This window comes from Nanorana parkeri, unplaced genomic scaffold, assembly GCF_000935625.1.
Source record: "Nanorana parkeri isolate BGI_ZX_2015 unplaced genomic scaffold, ASM93562v1 scaffold45, whole genome shotgun sequence".
Taxonomy (NCBI): domain Eukaryota; kingdom Metazoa; phylum Chordata; class Amphibia; order Anura; family Dicroglossidae; genus Nanorana; species Nanorana parkeri.
Window position 1 is genome coordinate 231126 of NW_017306313.1, and position 20576 is coordinate 251701.

The window sequence follows — 20576 nt, forward strand, 5'->3', positions numbered from 1 at the left end:
GACACTGTGTTTTTATGGGCTGGTATTAAATAAAGATTCCTTTATTAGGAGCAAATATCCTGTTAATTTTCAATATATTGTCCTGCACACTAAACTAAGGCAAACATTCCTGCCAGTGTTATGATTCAGTATAGCTGAAGGGCCCATTTTCACTAGCCCATTCACTAAAGTGCTGGGTTTTAGTGGATGGGCTAGTGCATTGTGGCACTAGCTCCCAATGGAGCTGTTTACATTTCTTTTAACTTTATCAATCCTTGCACAACAATGCTGTGCTGCTGTGTTGCTGTGAAGCAATCAGTGGTGGCATCCTGTGTGCTGCAAAAAAATGCCACAAGCTGTGTTTTTCAACAGTGCACCACCCATCACACTGGCATTGTGGTGTGAACAGGGCACATAGAAAACAATTGTTTTCAATGTGCCACAGCGGTGACCTGCATTGATCTGTAAAATGCAGGTCACTACTCTGAACAGAGCCTAAGAGACAGAAATGTAGAAAAATTATAAAGACAAGTATGGGTAAGGCTAACACTGCATTTCAAACTAATTTTCATGTATTGTATCTCTGTAGACACACTTGTAATTTTAAAATAACTGAAGATATGAAATAAGTTTCCACATGATTTGTTTTTATGCCTTGTTATTTGACCGGAGATATTATCAGAAATATTTATGAAATATTATATCATAAACATTAATTTTCACATCCTGAGAATGAGCATTTACAGAAAGCCTCGCAAATTCAATTAGGAAATGAATAAATGGCACTACTGTACTGTCAACCACAAATACGCAAACAACAGCTGTAGAATGTCTCATACCTCAGATTCACAAATATCAACGTGGAAATACTTAAATTAAGCTTAAAAAAATGAAAGATGAGAACTAAACAGATGCACTCTATAAAGAGATTCACAACTTATGTGCGAATAACATTAGTTAGAATACTTTCTCACTTCATGTTTTAAATAGTTTATGTAGAAAGCATGCATTTGTATAAAGCAATGTGTATATCTGAGCATAAGGATAGTAAATCAATTACTGATAATTATCACTAAAAAAGCAACTAAAATACATCTGCCTTTGAACTTTCACCACCATGTTTTCATAGGCACAAACATATGCCATCAGAAGCTAAGATATTGCAAGATGGCATGCTTGTGTGCAAGATGGGGGTCGGAATTCCATATACTAATCTTTACCATGCACATCGCTGCATTATATTGTAACACTGGTGTACCATCCAAGCTTGGCATTGCTCCCTTGTGCATATCACAGTTCAGTGTATCAGATTACCTGGATTTAATTTTATTGAAATATAATCCATGTAATTTAATGCAGGTCTGTTTATTAAAACATCAATTGTGCAGTGGTGCAAGAAGCATGCTAATAGGGAGAGAGAGCAGAATGATAGAGAGAAGAGTTCATCAGTGTTCTGCTCCTTTTTGTACTTTGTTCAGTCATAATGTGGGAGTGGGGAAGAGACCAACAAGATTTTCTGCAGCACAGAAAAATCAGATCTTCTGTCCTATTAGAAAGGGCTGTGCTGTGTGGCAGAGCTTTGTAAATCTGAGAACTAGATGGACAGCAATAGAAATCCTTTAGCAGGTAACACAGCTGCAATAGGTAAAAAATCGGCACTCACAAGGGGATTGGTCCATCCAATACTTTATATGCAAAAAGGCATAAAAGCAGCAAACACACAAATGCTTACATGTTTCAGCCCCCAAAACTGGACCTTAGTTGTAGCCATGCAGCTCTCATATATGTATCTCATCTGGTGAATGTAGATGTTTGCTTGGAGTTCAGCTTTAATTGCTGACTACAATGATCCCCTGTATGTATTTTGGACTAAATTTATGCATGCATAAATGTTAGATGATATGTACCGCAAGCTACTACTAAGATGAATATGCGCTTTCAGAGATAGCTCACAGCTTTCCCCACATTAGATGTTTTCTTTAAGAGTAGTGTCTGCATAATCTGTTGTGTGCAAACATGCAAAACATGGTCATGGGATATGAACATGCATGTCCATGTGTTTATCACAGAAATACATGATCACTAGCAAATCATTTTCTAATGTGTGACTAATACTGTATGTTCTGTCTTTTGCCAGGTTAAGTTGAGTTTGTTGAATTCTAGTTTCATTTAGATTTAGATATGGACCTGTGTACATCTGTTTTAGTGTATCTTGTCAAGTTCTTCCCCTTTAAGTATTCCTTTTTAAAAAGGAAAATGTTCAACCTATGTTACTTGCCTAAATTTGTTACAGCTAGAACTAAAACAACTATAAAAATCTATATTATAAAATCGCTTTGAACGCGTCTTGGGCTTTAGTAAGACAATAAACTATTTTCTTTCATCAGCTAGTCAAGATTTGCCATTCATTTATCTTTTGAAGAAATAAATGGCAGCTCGGGAAAGATATATTCTCAGACTTCTAACAGGTATGTGTTCTGAGGACTGAAGTTAAATGAACTTGTCACACTAAAGTCAGCCTTATCCAAGACATGACAAAAAGCAAAGGAACCAATTAGTAAAGAAAAGATTTTTTGCAACAAGACCATTTTTCATTCTGTTTAATTGTGTTTTGCAAGTATCATCCTGTACACACTTAATGAACCTATCAATGGAACAAAAGAAGATAAAGACATTTTATTCCAAAATATTCAGTCTGGGTCATTGGCTGAGGATGGGAACTAAATAATGTGAACTGATAAAAAGCATTATGTTTAATAGGCATACTGATATTTACAGACATTTAGTATAAGAATACCATTAGGAGTAATGAGTAACCTGGTAAGGAGGATAAAAAGACAGCATTTCCAATTAGTTCAAATTCATTCATGTCTCATTTATATGGCCTAACTTGTAAAAATTCTCTATTCTGGAAAGTTTAAGCTATAGGATTGTGATCACACATTCACTTGGAGGTCAAGCTAGGGAAACAGCTACACATTGTCAGCAAGAAAGACTCATTAAACAGTCAGTGATATGGCTACAGGCACAAGGACTGTGTTTTGGTGAGCTGCTTTTTGATATGTTGTTTTAAATTTTTTGGACTCAAGGCAGCACCAGGGTTTGCTTGATTGTTTATTACAATATCCACACCGAACATTCAGTATGTGTTTTGGACTTCAAGGAACTTAGATTTCCCAGAAGGACCTGCTATATGGCTACTTAGATTGTAATGGTTCTTTAAAGCCCAACACAAGAAAAAGAATTTTGTTCAGTTTTAAAACTTCTGTCAAGCTTTTATTGCTGTCTCAATAGGATTATTTCTCCTTCTCTCGCTTCCTGTCCTGGTGACACCAAGAAATTAAATGAGTGGATGCCAGGAAAAGAAGACACTTAGAGCAATAAAAACCTGACAGTTGTTCTAAGCACTCCTCAATCAACTAATTAAATGTGTTTTTCTTGCTGTCTCTGTCCCCACCAACAAAATATCCCAACATTTTAAGTAAAGCCAGATTACATTTTCACAATGGTGACACAAACAGCAATCAAAATATGACAAATAGGGCTTGTTTACACCATAGGGCATGTGTTAGCAACGGAATGCAGCACATTGTTGCAGGTCTGAACATGCCCATATTCTAATTCTTCCTCTGTTTGTACAAAGCAAATAATATATTGGAATTGAGTTTGGCTTAGCAATTGTTATCTCATTAGCTATTCTGAAATAGTCCATGATGATGTCCACAGATATGCGTGAAGACACTGTATTGGCCCAGGCCAATGACGATATCACTGTCTTTAAAATTGCATGAGGTATTTACTGAATAGTGTTAAGAGTCACATCATTGCAGAATTGCAGAGAGCATTGACAATAAGGAAGACACCAGGGCCCCATCTAGATGCAGTTTTTCTATTGTGTGCTTAAAAGTTTGTTCTACCTTTATGGTCAAATTGAGAAAACCCCACTATATGTTTGCTACGTGTTCCCATTCAAACAAAATACCTAAACATATATTTTTTATATATTTCTTTCCTTTCTAGTTATTTCTTTGTAATAGGCCTTTATGCAGAATGCATGCTACCCTGAACAATTTCAAAATGAAAGTGGAGTGGGACAGACATACAATGCAGAACCCAAGCTTGAGATTTTTAACTTTGTAAGGGCAGTGTTCAGATCTAGTGTGGCAGTGCATGGCAATGCCGCGGCGTAGTATGGCAACATTGGCACCCAGGACTCTCAGCCAAAGGGGCTGAGAGGGTCCAGAATGTAAACAATGTTATAAGGAAGATCCTGGCTTTTCAGGTCCTTCCAGGTTTTCCTAATTGTAGCTGGGATCTGGAGCTCTGGAGATCTCTTAGAACTCTGGGTGGGATGAGATCTCCAGTCCTGGGGCCAGGTGTAACCAATGACCAGCTTGGGCTGATCAAGTGGCTGAGAGTAGCCTTATTAGGAAGCCAGCCCAGTGCTCATAGGTGTGTGAGAGGTGTGTGGGTGCAGGAGGCACAGAGCCACAGCAGACTCATGTGCGTGCTGTGCACGTGGAACAGCCAGGGAAGGCTGGGAGAGATCGGGAAGGTCGGTGACCCTAGGACCTGAGTGAGGGTCACGAGGGGTGAGCAGCGTGAGTTTCTTGGAGCTGTGGAAAGCTACAGAGCGAAACTAAAAGACTGTCCTTTATGTTGCTGCTAGGAACTGTCTTGTGCAACATGGGATGTCTACCCTGTGGATGGAACGAGATGTTTGGTGTTTGCCCTTAATAAAACTGCATTTTACTTGCACCTCCTGTCTACAGTCGAGTGTCTTTGTTACACTAGTTTACAACTGATAATCAGATCAGAATCAACAAGATTAATTATGGTAACCATAACTGCCCAACCCCCCCTGTAACACTACATAGCGAAGGAAAATTTCAGTTTTAAAGTTTTCAAAAAAGGGTGAAATGTAAGAAGTAATTTAAAAAATGTTTACTCTCAATCAAGCTCAAACAAATATACATTTCCCAGCAAAGCACTGCTTTACATTTTTGCCCAAACACTTAGGCCTGGTTCACACCTGGGCGTTTTGTAGCGCGTTTGAACGCTCTGCAAAACGCTCAAACACCGAAATCCCATTATTTCCTATGGGTATGGTTCACACCTGGGCGTATTACAGGCCGTATGAACGCGCTGCAAAACGCCCTACGCCCAAAGAAGTACAGGAGCTTCTTTGGGGCGTTTTTGTCGCGCGTTTCCATTGGGATACAGCCAAGTAGCCCTCGGAATTCAATACGGCTAGGTGTGAACCCAGCCTAACAATTATCAAGTTTCTGCACAGCTGCTTCCAAGTCTCTCGGCTCAGCTTCCCTGAACTTCCTGTCCAGTATAAGATTACACAGGACAGAGTGGACTCCACCAACTGTTTATCTATTAGCTTAGAGAAGGGAGGAGGGGGGGCCAGGGAGGAGGGTAATAGCATGTTTCGCTGTGTCTGTGTGTTTGTGGAGACCAGCACTCCAAATTCATAAGCAAACGTCTATTTATTGATGTGCTTCATAGTAAACATGCTGCACGTCAATGAGTATGCTTTTGCCTGAGGAAGGGAATCCTCTGTGACCCTGAAACGTTCGTTGCTGTTTACTATGCTGCACGTCAATAAATAGACTATATAGAATTTGGAGTGCCTGTATTCCTTATCTTTACCTTTTATCTTTACCTGTGATTATAACGGATGCCACCCGTTGACTACCGCAGCACCCCCTTTTCAAAGGGATTTGGCGGTCAGAAGTGCGATGGGACCATGGACTTTCTGTGTGTTTGTGGAGACACACACAGCTTACTAGCACACACAAGGGCCACTGCATAGCACTCTGCTTGAGAAATGAGTCACTATATAACAGAATATCAGGACTAGCACGCAGGAGACCAGCTGAATTTGCAGGAAACGTTTAAACATCAAGAAGCAGCATTCATTGTTAGTGGTTCCATCAGCATTTGAAATAGCTTACAATGTTTTTTACTTTAATATCACTTTAAATTATGCAATGTAACAAAGATAAATTATGGGGTCTATTCACGAAGCTGCCGAAGGATCTGGCCGTAGCTTCGTCCGATCCTTTGGCTAGCTTTGGCCCCATGATCCCTTCGGTTCAGTAGAACCGAAGGGGTGCTGTACGGGCTATTCACAATAGCCCGTACAGCTCCCGATCATGGCCGAGTGGCTCAGCCGAGCCGAACGCATATGCCTCGGCTCGGCTGAACCGTGCTGAAAGCCGAAGCTGGCCGAGCGGCCGGCCGACAGCCTGCTTCTGACAGCTGGGCAGAGCCAGCTGTGATCTTACGGCTGGCTCCGGCTACTTGCAGTGACATCAGCGTCCCTAGTTACCTGCTAACCAGGGACAGTGATCTCCAAACAGCTAACTCTCCCTGGCGGCCCGGGAGTCTCCTGCTCCTGGCCGACAAGGAGAGAAACAGTGCTGTGTCTTTTTTTCTTTATTCTGACACGCAATGTCAGAATAGAAAAAAAAAAATTCCCATTGAAAAGCATTGGGACATTACTATTGGCTATTTCATAGTAACATAGTAACATAGTTACTTACATAGTTACATAGCTGTTTGGAGCAAATTTCAATTTGCAATAGCCAATAGTAAACTATGTAAGTAACTATGTTACTATGTTACTATGAAATAGCCAATAGTAATGTCCCAATGCTTTTCAATGGGAATTTTTTTTTTTCTATTCTGACATTGCGTGTCAGAATAAAGAAAATAAGACACATCAGTGTTTCTCTCCTTGGCGGCCGGGAGCGTTTTTTATTTTATTTTTTATTTGACAGCAGCAGAGCCGCCAGACAATAGGAAACTATTGGGCGGAGCTAGCTGTCAGTGCTAGCTCCGCACAATCGATTTATTTTTTTTTTTCCTTTTTTCATTCTTTTTCTGTTCTGCTCGGTACCTCTGAGGGACCGAGCAGAACAGCCGAGCCGAATGCCGCTCGGCTATTCACTCACTGCTGTTCGGGATCTTTAACCACTTGAAGACCATGGTGTTTCACCCCCTTCCTGGCCAGGCCATTTTTTCAGTATTCAGCGCTGCGGTACTTTGACTGACGTTTATTCCGTCATGCAACGCTGTACTGATACTTCATACCATTTTTTTGGGACAGATATAGCTTTCTTTTGGTGGTAAACCCGAAGCCACACGAAGCAAGCCGATGTACGGCTGATTTCAGCCGATGTACGGCTGAAATTAGCCTACCAGCCTGAAGTGAATAGCCGAACAGTGTTCGGCTCACTTCACTTCAGATCGGTCATTCACTCGGCTGCCCTCGGCAGCTTCATGAATAGACCCCTAAGTGTTATTCCAATATTGGGATAAATGCATCAATTTGGCTGCAAAGTTTAAAATACAATTTAAATTACATGGAATGCGTGATGAGAAGGTTTTAGCTAAACCTATGCAGGAGCTGCATTCTTTTAGCCATTTGTGATCAGTTTCACCAATAACAACATGAGTGTAAAGCATAGAAATGCCCCCATGCATTGAAAACCCTGAGCATTATTTACAAAAAGGAAATGCACAGGAGCAATTGGAGATTGATATATTAAAAAGTACCTAGAGTGGACAAAGCATTCATGTATGCACTGCGATACTCTCTGCAAAGCTATGACTTACTTTATGTGGGTTTTCAGTCAGCTTCAATTATTTTGACGGTGTTCATTTTTGAACTGTAAATACAAAGTTGCTAACAGATGTAATATACCCCCCTAAAAAATATTTTTAAGGACTAGGTTTGGGTGTTGATGCATGAACTGCTGAGCAAAGAACATTTGCAAAAAGTAAAGTTTACACTGGCCTTGGCCTCTGGTGACATCTTTCAAAGTACCAGTAAAGAAAAGCTGGAGGAAAAATGTTATCTTTGTAATGTTGTTTGTTGTTCATAATATGTTACAAGTGTTAATGTGTTTTAAAAGTAAAGTTATCTTTAAAAAATAAATAGACCACAGGACCGACGGGTCACAGGAAGTGACTGAACAAGGGCCATGATGGCAGGATAGCAAGGTAGGATTCCAATAACGGCTGCAGTTTTAAAAAACATTGAAAATTACTTTTGAAATTACATTACCATGTTAAAGATTATACTGTATAAGATTGCAGTTATTAGGTTTACATAAGGAATACAAGAGCAATCCTGGACCTCCGCGGCACTGGGACTTTGCTACAGATGCTGTGATTTTGGGTCAAATGCCACTGAATGATTGTTGATTGATTATTGGTATGGATTACATCCCTCTACATGACTCCTTGGAATAATAAATAAACATGTATACTGGTTGTACTATGTACTTTATGTAGTTAATATTTTTTTTATTTTAGTTTTTGTAGGATTTATGCATTCACAGCTACCACAGAATACATGCAAAACAATAACCTAATAAATAAACCATGGCATACCTACAGAAAAACTTTACAGTCAGTCAGTGCAGTTGTTACTGCTTATGTGGGTCATATTTTTTGGAATTAAATTATTCCTTTGAATAATACCCAGGCTTTATATAGCACAATATACTCACTAGCAACCAAGGGATTAGTAAAATTAATTAGAACATGCAAGATGGTTCATGCACTAATGTACCAAACATGAGGATCTTAGAGACAAAGATTAGTTTCAGCTCACAATGTTGTTAGCCGTCAGAAATATGTCTTGAGATTAGCATTTTAAATACAGTTCTTGAAATTTTAACATTGTACTAATCATTCTGGCAACTGGGATTCAAACTGACATAATTCTGGGATCTAATGTTAAAGACATATTCTGCATGACTCAAGCTGACCTAATGATGTCCTATAAATTTCTTAAAGTTTGGCTCTCCAAGATCCTTACGTTGTTGTGGGAATGCTAAGCTATTATTTCTCATTAGTGTTTTTAAATGTGATGCAATACACTGTACACTACAATCATCTCCTGTTTGCATCACTGGAGACATATCTCCAAATTGGCTGCATCATTTTATCCTAGTCTGTTTACTACTTAAACAAAATAAATAACCTAAGCAGATCTCACAGCAAATGCCCTTCTTCATATCCAGGTTGTGAGGTTGATTTACTAAAGGCAAATAGGCTGTTCACATTGCAAGGGACTATTTATGCCCTTTGCTCATGGATGGGTATTTTTCGCAACACAAATTTTCACCACATTCACTAAGCTAAGGGAAAATCCCCTTACAAAAATGCAAATTCCACTGCAAAGTGAACAGCATATTTGCCTTTAGTAAATCTGCACGCTTGAGTCCCAATGCCACAGTAACCAAGGAAAGAAGAGGAAGGTGTTTTTGTTTATCTGATCAGTTGGCTAAATCTGTGGTCACATGATGCAGCTGGTCCTGAGTCTCTTCCTTTCTGAACTGTGGGGAGGGATAGTACTTCTTTGGGTACCCGTGTTGATGTCTGGTTGATGTAGACATTTTCATTGGCTCCTATTTTTTTAAAGAGCAATGAGAGTGCCACACCAATTGTTGTAGATTGCAGCAAAGTATATTTATTAACTTTAACTGAGGTGACATGGAAACTTATAGCCAATGCATTTCAGGGGGCTATGACACCCCTTTATCAGAGCTATGTGGAACTAAGTGGTAGGACTCTTATACAAATGAAAGGTACTGGAAATAAGTAGCCAGTTGATAAAATACACTTTGGCAAGCCTGAAGCACATATTTATCAACTAGCTACCTATTTCAAGTACCATTCATTTGCATATTTCAAGTTCTACAATTAAAGCTCTGATGAAGGTGGGCTGTTATAACTCCCCAAAACATGTTGCCAGTAACTTTAAATGTCACCTGGATTAGGAGTTAATAAACATATAGGTCTTGATCTCTGAACTCTGCAACAAGTACTGTGGCACTCCCATTGATCTTCAAAAGCTTTGGAGCTAATAGGAAATGTCCATATCAACCATTACAGTGCTTCCACTAATTCTTCTTGGGATGCTCCCCATGGTCCCCTGGTATACAAGAACTGCCTCAGTCAAAGCACCGTACTCCACAAATTATGTCTTGTGTTATGGAAATGGGTCATACTAGCCTAAGATCCAGCACCCTCCTCCTCAACTCTGACCGTGGTATGTTCCTTGGTGTCCTCACATCTAATAGACCTGCATTAAAAATGATGATGTCACAGGTCCTTAGACTGCGAGAGCCTGGGTAAGAAGAGGATGTGGGGACTAGTGTGTGAGCCAGTCGGGACCAAGGATCAGGTGAGCATATCTTATTTATTTTTGTCCCTAGACCAAAACGAGCACTTAACCCTGGCACTGCGGGGGTAGCCTCACTGCAAGGGTTAATTGAAATACCTACTTTAAGGTATTTCTAAAATAAATAGACAGTTAGAAACAGTGTTTAATACCCAATGATTTCATAAATGACAGTTATAATGCGGTAAATTATAGCTTAATGCAATTAAATTTAGGTTTTCAAAATAGAGGTTTCTGAAAAAGTAATGCCACTTGCGAAATACCTATTTTTAAATGCCATATTTCTCCTCTGAACTCATACTTCAGTGACTCACTGATTTAGTCTACAGCACAGTCACAGGGTTACTGCTAGTATGGATTTAATCTCAGATGCACAGGAACCACACAGTGATCATGCGATAACTCGCATGCAAATAGAAGTTTATTAATTGCACTCTGTCACTGTTTAATTGCTATAACACAAATGCCATAAATAACGGCATATAGAGCAATCAAGTTACCATCTGCTGGAAAACGTGAATAGATACACACTGTGTGCCAGTGAGAGTGTGTCCTGTTGACAACTATTTAACATATTGCGGATTTTAATTTTGTCAAAAATGTACCATCTTTCAATTGCTAGAGCAAATGCAATTTAAAGAAACATTTATAGCAACCTCCAACTCATGATGGGATTGGACTTAAAGACCGTTATGACTTTTTTAGAGTAATCATTAAATGGAAGCCAGCTCTTGCTATTCTCTCTGCAGTTCCAAAGTGTATAGTTGATTTAGCATACAGAATACCAAGGGTGTATTTATAAATCTCTTTCAACAAAATTTACAAATATTTAATCTAGGACTCGCACATTTTTCGAACTAGATTCCATTGGGAAAATTTGTAAATCCTGGGTACAATCTGCGTAAATCTTGAGTGAAAATATTTATAAAAACTTCACCTAAACTTCATCTTTGACTATCAATTATAGTTACAGCAATAGTAAACTACAATTACAACATATTCATGGGCCAAAAAGACAATTAGTATAAATCTAAGATAATCAGCTACCTCCTATACTATTTAACCATGTACTGTATGTAGTTCATGGCACTTGTACAGATTTTCCTTCTTAGTAGTGTAAGAGTGTATTTTTGATGCTCTTGATCAGAAAGATGATTGCTAGACTGTATGGCTATTTTGTTAAGTGCAGTTGGTCATAGCAACACAGCCACTAGTGCCATGAATAGTGATCTTTATTTCCAGGCACGACATTTGTGAAAAGGTTGACCTCTATACATTGGAAAATGTACCATCATTGTATTAGCAATGAGACAAGGTATTGCTGAGTACAGTTAATAAGCATGAATTATCAGCTTTGTGTTTGGGATACCGATGGCAGCGGAACATTAGCATGGTATGCAGCCAGGGACGTGGATCTCTTTATAATAACTGTATTCTATGTCCTCCAGCTACAAGGTTGGTTAATTGCCTTTTGTAACATCTTTGCAATGCTGGTGGTAAATAATCTGCTCTAGCATCTCCAGGTTTTCCCCATGCAATGACCTTAACTAAGGGTATCACCCAGCTCAATTTTTATTTTAATATAGATTATGTAGAATACAGTAGAACAGGCAGAACAGTTACAGCAAAAAATTTTCTCCAGAAAAAACTTTCAGGGGAAACGTGTAGACTGGTAAGCAGGATACTTGTGTTTCCATGAGGCTTTATTGCACTGTGTGGCAAAGGTTACAATATAGTAAAATATGCAGGCCTATTGAGTGTATCCATTCATTTTACTAATGACAGGCTATCTTAAGTACACTTCTAATGAACTGCCACAAATTCCTATCAGTTTTCATTTTCATTATCCAATGACACTTTAGAATCAGTTTGCATCTGTGTGCAGTACTTTTTTGGGTAAAATAGCAAGTGCACTGTGAATGCATGCAGTGTGAAAATATACAGCTTCTTTCAACTGCTGAGCAGATCACACAGATGCACAGAGCTGCTGCTGAAGCATGATGGGGTTATATCAGGTTTGTGTCTTGCTATAGCTCATACACCAACAATTTCTTTACATTGCCATAGTGATCTATGTCAGCAAACACACACATTTAGAAAAAGCATGTGGATGATTCATAAAACTGATAGGGGCTCACTGGAGGAAATGATTAGCTGTTACTGCATGCTATCATGCCCATTCAAGTGCTTTAATCAATCCCTGCAATGCTAATATATGGTAATTTGAAGGTATATTTATGATTACCAGATCTCACTTGATAAGCAGACAATTTAAGGTGTTGTTCTATCTGCCGACCAACTGCCACTTACTGCTGCAGGATAATTATATTTCCTCTTCAGCTCAAGTGTTATATGTAGCATGAAAGGCTTGTGGTCTCTTAAATTGGCAAATGACTGCTTTTCTTCACTAAAGGCCTCTTTATCCATCAATTATCTGCACTTTAGCTCACAATATAAAAAGAAATAACATCATGCTGGGGATTTCAAGAACAATGTTTGGATATTAATATACAACTTATTATCTACAAGGAGATCAATGACAAATTTGGGATTTTAAAGCATCACCCCATTCAAAAATAAACATAACAAAATTTAAAAAAACCCAAAAATATAATTAAAAAAGCAACGTTAGCAGCAATCCTCAGTTTCAATCTGGTGCCCCGCCAGTACTTTTTTTTCCACCACTAAATGCCCTCTTTCAATCCACTTTTTCTGAGCCAGGGGTGTGAATGGATAAGGAAAGAAAAAGCAGCACAGTGTTGAGCTTATCTCTTTGTCACTCTTCTTTCTTCGCCTATAAGAATGTAATTTTGGAAAATGGAATTACTCCCACCTACCCCCCCACCCTCCACCTGCTGTTCTTACCTGTCAATGATCACTCCTTCCCATTCTTGGCTGCCGGAGTAATATTTGTAATCGGGATTGCAGCTCTGTGGTATATATTTCTAAATTGACTCACAAATGGTGAGAACTCATTGGTTAGTGTGGTCAAAAGTGCTTCTCTTTGGTCAGCGTGGTCAGCTGACCGCGCTGACCAATGAGTCCTCACCATTTGCGTGCAAATTCTGAAATACATACCACAGAGCTGCAATCCCATGTATGGACTATGCATTTTACACTGGAAACCACAGAGGAGAAGGAGTGATAACTGACAGGGAAGAGCAGTGGTGAGGGGGAAGATTCGTAGGGTTAATTCCATTTTCCCAAACTCGCCGAACATAATAAGCTTCATATGGGAAAAAAAATCTAATGGGAATATGCCCAGTTTGCTCATAGCAACTAGTCTTTTCCAACCATTGCTTTTTCAAGTGCAGGCTTCGGAATGAAAGACCAATCTAACTGGTTGCTATGCAGGACAAATATATATTTTCCTTTCAAACTTTCCAGATACATTTACAAAAGATTAAGTTGATATATAAAGCTGCATCTCTGACTAGACTTTCAAGTAATAAGTGGATGCTCCAAGTGATAGCCTGTGATGCCACCTTGTCAAAAACAAGATCAAGGGATACAAAGTCACCAGTACTCCAAACATGTAATTGTGTCTCATAAATTTACTGTCAAGAACAGTGACACAGACATATATATCAACATTTTGGGGCCTCACAGGGTCCCTTCTTCCTGTGCACGTATGCTTATCTACCATTGTCAAAACTCTCCTCTCTCTCATTGGCACATACATCAGCTGTATCTGTTGATTGCTGGTATTAATGGGTTTTGTTTCTTCAGACCCATTCACAATAATCTAAATCTTCAATATGTGTGCAGGAATGGCACATACTGTATGCACATGTATATGATCTGTGCGACAATATCCTTTTATTTGCTACACAATTGAGACATTTTTTACTGAATGCAAAGGATGTGACAAAGGATGTGACAAAATTGGTAAAAGTCAACTGTATGTCTCAGGTTATGGTATGTGTAATTTTCACTCTTGTTGTTGGTGTTCACATAAGAAATCCAATCTTGAAGTTGAAGTTACACATGATTAGATGTTAAATAATGTAATAAGAGTGAAAATGACATTAATTAAATTATCCCTAAAGTGTTCTGGTGGTGCTTTTAAATAGAAAGTATCAAACACATGGGTTCCATTTTTAAAGAAGTATGATGTCTTTACTGTGGCTATACTTCTGGTATACAAAAAACATATATTTATAAGCAAATTTACATTTACAGTGATGTGGTTTACAATTGTTTAGTGGTCCACTTGCTTCGCTGTCCAGAAGCAAGTGGAGCACTAAACAATCATTCTTCAAATGAACCAGAAAGAAAACGGTGGCAGGTGGAGAGACCTGTCAAAATCATTTAAATTGCCATTCCTCCAATCATGAAGTTCTGTCTGCAATATTAAGAAGAAAGAACTATGTGGGATACAGCAGGCTCAACACAGTGACCTGCATTTGAACATGTGGATGTAAAATGCAGGCTGGCTGCGCTGTCCAGTAGACAATGTATAGCAATATTCCACTTCCACCATAGAGCTTAGTGTCGTTCATATAAACAAGTCACATGTCCCAGACATAAAATGCTTTAAGCCTTGTTTATGCAAGTGTCTGAGAAAAAAAAAGTGTTGCCTGGAGCAACCAATTAGATTTACTTTTCATCTTATAACTGGAAACATGAGATAAAACATCTTGGTGCCTTCACCCTCTCTAAGTCTTGCCCATTCTTCTCTTCTGAATAAAAAAACAAGAAATTTGACCTTGTCAATGAAATGCCTCCCTGAATAATATCTCTTTTACACTTACAATATACTGCACATTATTACCATTGGCAGAGTACAAAGGTTCAAGGCATTATGTGGATTTTGAAAAAAAGATCAGGGTGGACGGAAGAGAGGAAGGTCAGAGAGAAGGCACCCAGACTGAAAATCAGAAGGTATTACTACATGTATACCTACTATATGTGTATAATTAATTTTAGTAAATAGTTTAGATCAATCTCTCATTTTTATTGCTATTTTTAAACTCCTGAGCTCTTTGAGGCCCTTACCCAGTCTACCCCTCTCTTACTCCCCTTCTTAAATATCTTTTCTCCCTCGCAAAACATATTTTTAATTATTCCTTTATACTCACGGAACCACAATGTGCCTTGATGCTTTTAACTTTGCCTTCCATTTACATGATAATATTTTTTTACTATGACATTGCAAGTCCTTTTCAATAAAGCTTGATAATGAAGACTAACGTATCAAAAGAAAAAATTTTTTATTTTGCTTTTTATTTTGCTGCATTCTTTACCTTGTTTTGATGAGATTTAATTAGTTACCCTTTCTGTTTTAGTTGAAACTGGTGTTTTATATTATTTATTTTGGAAAATAAAATTATTATTTACTGAGGTTTCCAAGGGGAAAAACTCTTTCAGGTGGTTTGAATTTTGATACAGCAACCAATTACCTGTAACCATTTATACTTTTAAAATTGCCAAACTTCTTAATAAATTTACCAACTGCTGTGAACAGCTAACCAGTCTTTGAAAGTTGTGATCAAAAGAGATTGTTTAAAAAAAAAAAGCAGCACAATTTTGCATAGAAAGCTGGCAAATGTAGATAGAGAAAGAGGGAAGCATTACTCACCTAATTATTTTTGCCACCATCACTAGTGGTGAACTAATCATACTTTTGTATCTGTGGCTGCTTTATTCCTAACTAGTATTTGTCAGACAACAGTTATTTTGCAAAACTGTCCCTTAAAGTGTTAGAGTACTACCTATACAATTTAATAAACAGCTAGTATTTATTGGATCCATTGTTCTAATGGCTCTATATCCCTATATAATTAAACATTTTGGTAACCCTGTGCAATGACTGATTGGTGCAAATTTTATTTAAACAAGCAGAAAACCATACCTATATTCCTCCAGTGGTTGAACACCCTTTTTTCACGTATGGAATTAACTGCAGAAGCTCCATCTCTCCCTGAGACAGTCTCTCCAAAATGGCTGCCACAGCTCAAAACACGACCAAGCTATTCATGCACCCTCTAATATCTTACAGCAGACACTAGAGTGTGAACTTTCCTTCATGGAGTAACAAGCATAATTAAAGCCATTGAGATCTTCATGCAGGCATGTCATCAGAGAAAATGCACAATGCTATATACCCCACTGTGTTCCACCAGAAATGTGAAGATATTGCACCACTGCTTGGCATCTTTGGGAATCACTGTTCTACACTGTCCCTTATATAACTTAGTTAATAATTAGTAGGTAGGTATACCTGTCAGCACTGCACAGCATTTTAACAAAAGCCGTACAATGACTATTGCCACTTAAGTTAAAAAAATCAAACTTTGAGTGAACAAGCTGTCAGCGAAAATAGCTCTATTTCTCTACCTGTCAATTTACAGTGTTATTTTTAACTTTGCTTGTAAATCTTCTTCCTATCATCTGAGTGCCTGTACAAAAGCATCACCAGTCAAAGCTGCTCATTAAATACAAAAATACTGTTGTGCAAAATACTTTAGTGCTGTACTCCAAATTCTATAGACTCTAGCTGACATGGAATTCTGATTCTTTTTTTAGAATGCATAGACTTTAGAAGTTCACTTCCTTGGCCAACATTAGCAGTCACTGCCCATAAAACATGAGGTAAGTTTCCCATAGCTGGGATGTAACATGTATATAAATGTTTCATGACCAGGAACCCAGGCAAAATGTTTCTAAATTTTTACAATGTGTCATTTGTCCTTTAAGTTTCTTTTCTGGATTAGCGTAATATGGTTGTTCAGGAGTTCACAAGGTACTTAGTACTAAAAGAAAAACTATGTTTACCTTTTCATCTACATATATGTATAAAGTTAGGAAAGAGATAAAAGGTTTATAATGAGGTGCTCCACCAAAGATTTAATCAGGGCCGTCTTTGATATTGATTGGACCCTGGGCAAACATTTTCTTGGGCCCCCCCACCAAGTCAGGCCCGCTAACTGCCATGCAGTTTCTCTCTCCACCCCAAATCAATGTATTAATTTTATATTTGTTTTAAATGATTGGCCCAGTAATTTAAGGAGTGTGACAATCAGCCAGCGCTGCAGATATATAAAAAATATATCTGCGGTGCTGGCTGATTGTCACACTCCTGCAGTTACTGTTTGTTTGTGAATCACCCCCCTCTGCGGCATTCACAAAGTCCGATAGAAGTGACATTTCAGACCGATCGGTTGTTCTAGGCAGATATGATCGGTTCTGCTGCACTTGCGCAGTATGCCGATCTGCCCTGGAACAGCAGACAAAGCGTTGGAATGCTTGACCAAATAGGCGGTCACACATTCCATCGCTGTCAAACTGAGCGGGATTACGTTGTAATGTGTGACCACGTCACTGGTCACATATTCCAACATAGTCACAAACTTTGATAAAACACCCGATCTGTCACTTGCAAATGTGTCCCCTGAGTAGTATCCAGTAGTGTGGGAGGAGCAGGGCACTGTGGCTCTGTCTCTCTCCAAAGCACAGGGATCAGAGCCTATCATGAATGCCTAGACCAGCCGGCCCGCCCATCTGCATCATCAGTTGCTAGGCAGACAGGGGGCTGATTAAAAAAAAAGGTCCTGATCTTCTGATCTCTGCTGCATGTCTGCAAGGGGATCAGAGTCTGTCTTTGAGCATGTGATCCCCGTGCTCTCCCCACTCATCCTCTTGGTTTACTTAATCTCTCCCCCCCTGCTGTTACTTGCAGACAGGCAGCAGATCGGGAGATCAGGACTTTTGTCTGCTCTGCCTAGCAACTGATGACGTGATGGGCGGGCCGGTGTACGTAATTATGACAGCTCGCCCATCAGCATCATCAGTTGCTAGGCAGAGCAGACAAAGGTCCCATTTGCCGATCTCTGCTGTCTGTCTTATCTCTGGAGAGATCAGGAAAACCAGGAAGGTGAGGGGGAGAAGAGACAGGACACTGACATCCTGCATCTCCAGGTAGGGAGCGAGCAGTGCAGGCTCAAGGGGCAGCTGCTTTGGGCCCCACAACAATGACTGGGCCCAGGGCAACTGCCCCTTTTGCCCTGTGTTAAAGACGGGCCTGGATTTAATAATGAAATCAGGAACTTGAGAGGCTGTAGAACCTAGTACCTGTAGCAAGCCAGATCACCACAAGAACAAAACCTGGGTAGCAATGGGGCTCACCAATACAGAAATTCTGCAACCTTAGGTTAAGTAAATGTTATATTATTTCACACTTATCAAGGTTGCCTTCTCATTTGTTCACTAATTTGCCACCTTCTTTAATAGTTCATGTATACTGCATACACTGAAAACATATTGTGTGATTATGTTGACATCATCCATTTTATGGGACAATGCTGAACTCATGAGCATAGCTTACAGCAGGCAGGGACTGGAACTAGGGCTTTCATTCCTGCTTATAGTTAGCATATACACTGTATCAACATCATCCTTTCACCTATAAAATGACCTCCGTACATTAATGTTAAGGCAGAGGAATAATGTGCACCACATTTCTTGGTGTGGGTCCAGGTTGTGAAGCAGCCTGGGACTTATTCCGTTTTTTTAAGCCATAACTCTTGCATCGACAATATAGTACCAGTGCTTTCTTCATGTACAAGAAAATTTAATTATATTTACGGTGCATTTTTTGGAATATAGCAACCCTGCTTTAAAAACAAAGGGCAAACAGAAAATAAGAAAAATCATGTTCCATATATCTTTCCTTCACTCTTTCCTGCACTATATGTAAATGTTATAACTACTTCCATCATTTATAAAATCATAGACCATACATTTATTCATAAAAATGCAATGCCACCATTCATTTGATAGAAATAATTTCTAAACAACTATATTTTTGGCCTGTTAAAAATTCCACTTTGTTTGGCAAAAAAAGTTAAAAAAAAAAAACCACCACAAAAATATTATGGTATATTTACCTATAAATGCCTTACATTTTATATTGAAAAACCTTTGCTAGGATGCTCAGGGATTTAAGTTTTTTTCTTCCCTCATCCTAACCTTCTGATTCCTAGTTCTCAGATACGGAAAGAAACTAGGATTAAGCCAAGGAGTCTGAAAAGATTAGATAGCTATTACTGAATAAGCTTTACAGACTATTTTGCAACACAAGCACAATTGGAAAGGTTGCATTTGGAACTGAGTGCACTTTTATGATCTGTAAAATCCCCAGCAAATTAAAAGTACAAACCTGTAAAATTAAGTTTTTAGCACCATTGTATGTGTTAAGAAAGTGGTTTAATAAAATTGACATTACCAACAACAGCTATCATTATTTTTGTTTGTGTTTAAAAAATGTGTAACTTCAAATATCAGCATGCACATATGTACCTTATGTACGTTTTCAATTGCTTTTTCCACAGAATTTAATGACATGATAGTTATTATTTTCATTAAACACAAAACACCATATATATTACAACATTTAGGGTATTTCTGGGAAAATAGCCTAAATGTTGTAATAGGGAAATTACTTTTCTCCTTCTTTTATATTAAAAGAGAAAAATTACTCATCTAGAGACCATATTAATATGTTATTAATTGTTTAGTTGAAAATAGACAATAACAATTAATGTTGAAGCTCAACTGCAGTCTTACCTTCAGTCTTGCACAGTTGTACAGGCTCTTCACGTGTACTAAAGGTGAGCTTCTCACAGTGTACAGTAAAAGCTGCAGCAAGTCAGAGAATATCTAATTTCCTGACCCAGGATCATCTTTCCTCCCTAGCCTTACTGCCCTTTACACTTTTTTTATATGCTCAGTTTTCTCAATCATGGAGGCTCAGCATCACACATGGGAATTACTTGGGGCAGTTTGCATGCAAATGTAGCCTTCCTAGGAATGCCCACTTCTCTATACTGACATCCACCCTTCAAGGCATTTTTATATGCTGTGGTTTTGTCAGAAAGCTATGTACAATACCCGGCCGAACCCTCCCACCAGTTATGATCTGTCTGTAATGCATAGATGCAAAGACAAGAGATTACTTCACTAGGTCTAAAATAAAGTATGTACAATTTAATTAGAGGTCTATTCACGAAGCAGCCGAAGGATCTAGCCGTAGCTTCGGCCGATCCTTCGGCTAGCTTCGGCCCCAGGACCCCTTCGGTTCAGTAGAACCGAAGGGCTGCTAGTCCCGTTCCCGGCCGCCAAGTAGAGAAACACTGCTTTTTATTTTTCTTCTGACACAGAGCCATGTCAGAATAGAAAAAAAAAACAAAAAACTTTCGGCCATAGGAATGCATTGCTAGATTCCTATTGGCTATTTCAATTTGCAATAGCCAATACAAACTAGCACTGCACCCACCCATTGCTGCAGTTCTCCATCAGGTCCCCACTACTGATTGACAGCAGCAGAGGGCGGGTACAATAGCTAGTTTGCTATTGGCTATTGCAAATTAAAATAGCCAATAGGAATCTA

The 20576-nt window shown here is 38.8% G+C and overlaps 1 protein-coding gene across 3 annotated transcripts in view; it reads right to left on the reverse strand.

Annotated features, from left to right (window-relative positions):
- SYT1 (synaptotagmin 1) overlaps positions 1-20576 on the reverse strand; it is a 221844-nt gene that overhangs the window by 141386 nt on the left and 59882 nt on the right. The window contains exons 1-2 of one of the 3 annotated variants that reach the window (XM_018572819.1): positions 13720-13730; positions 5638-5644 (exon numbers count right to left, since the gene is read on the reverse strand). The exons of the other annotated variants lie outside the window; for them this stretch is intronic. The gene's annotated coding sequence lies outside the window, so the exon portion shown is untranslated. Of the gene's footprint in view, positions 1-5637; positions 5645-13719; positions 13731-20576 lie in introns of those variants that run through there. 3 annotated transcript variants of the gene reach the window in all.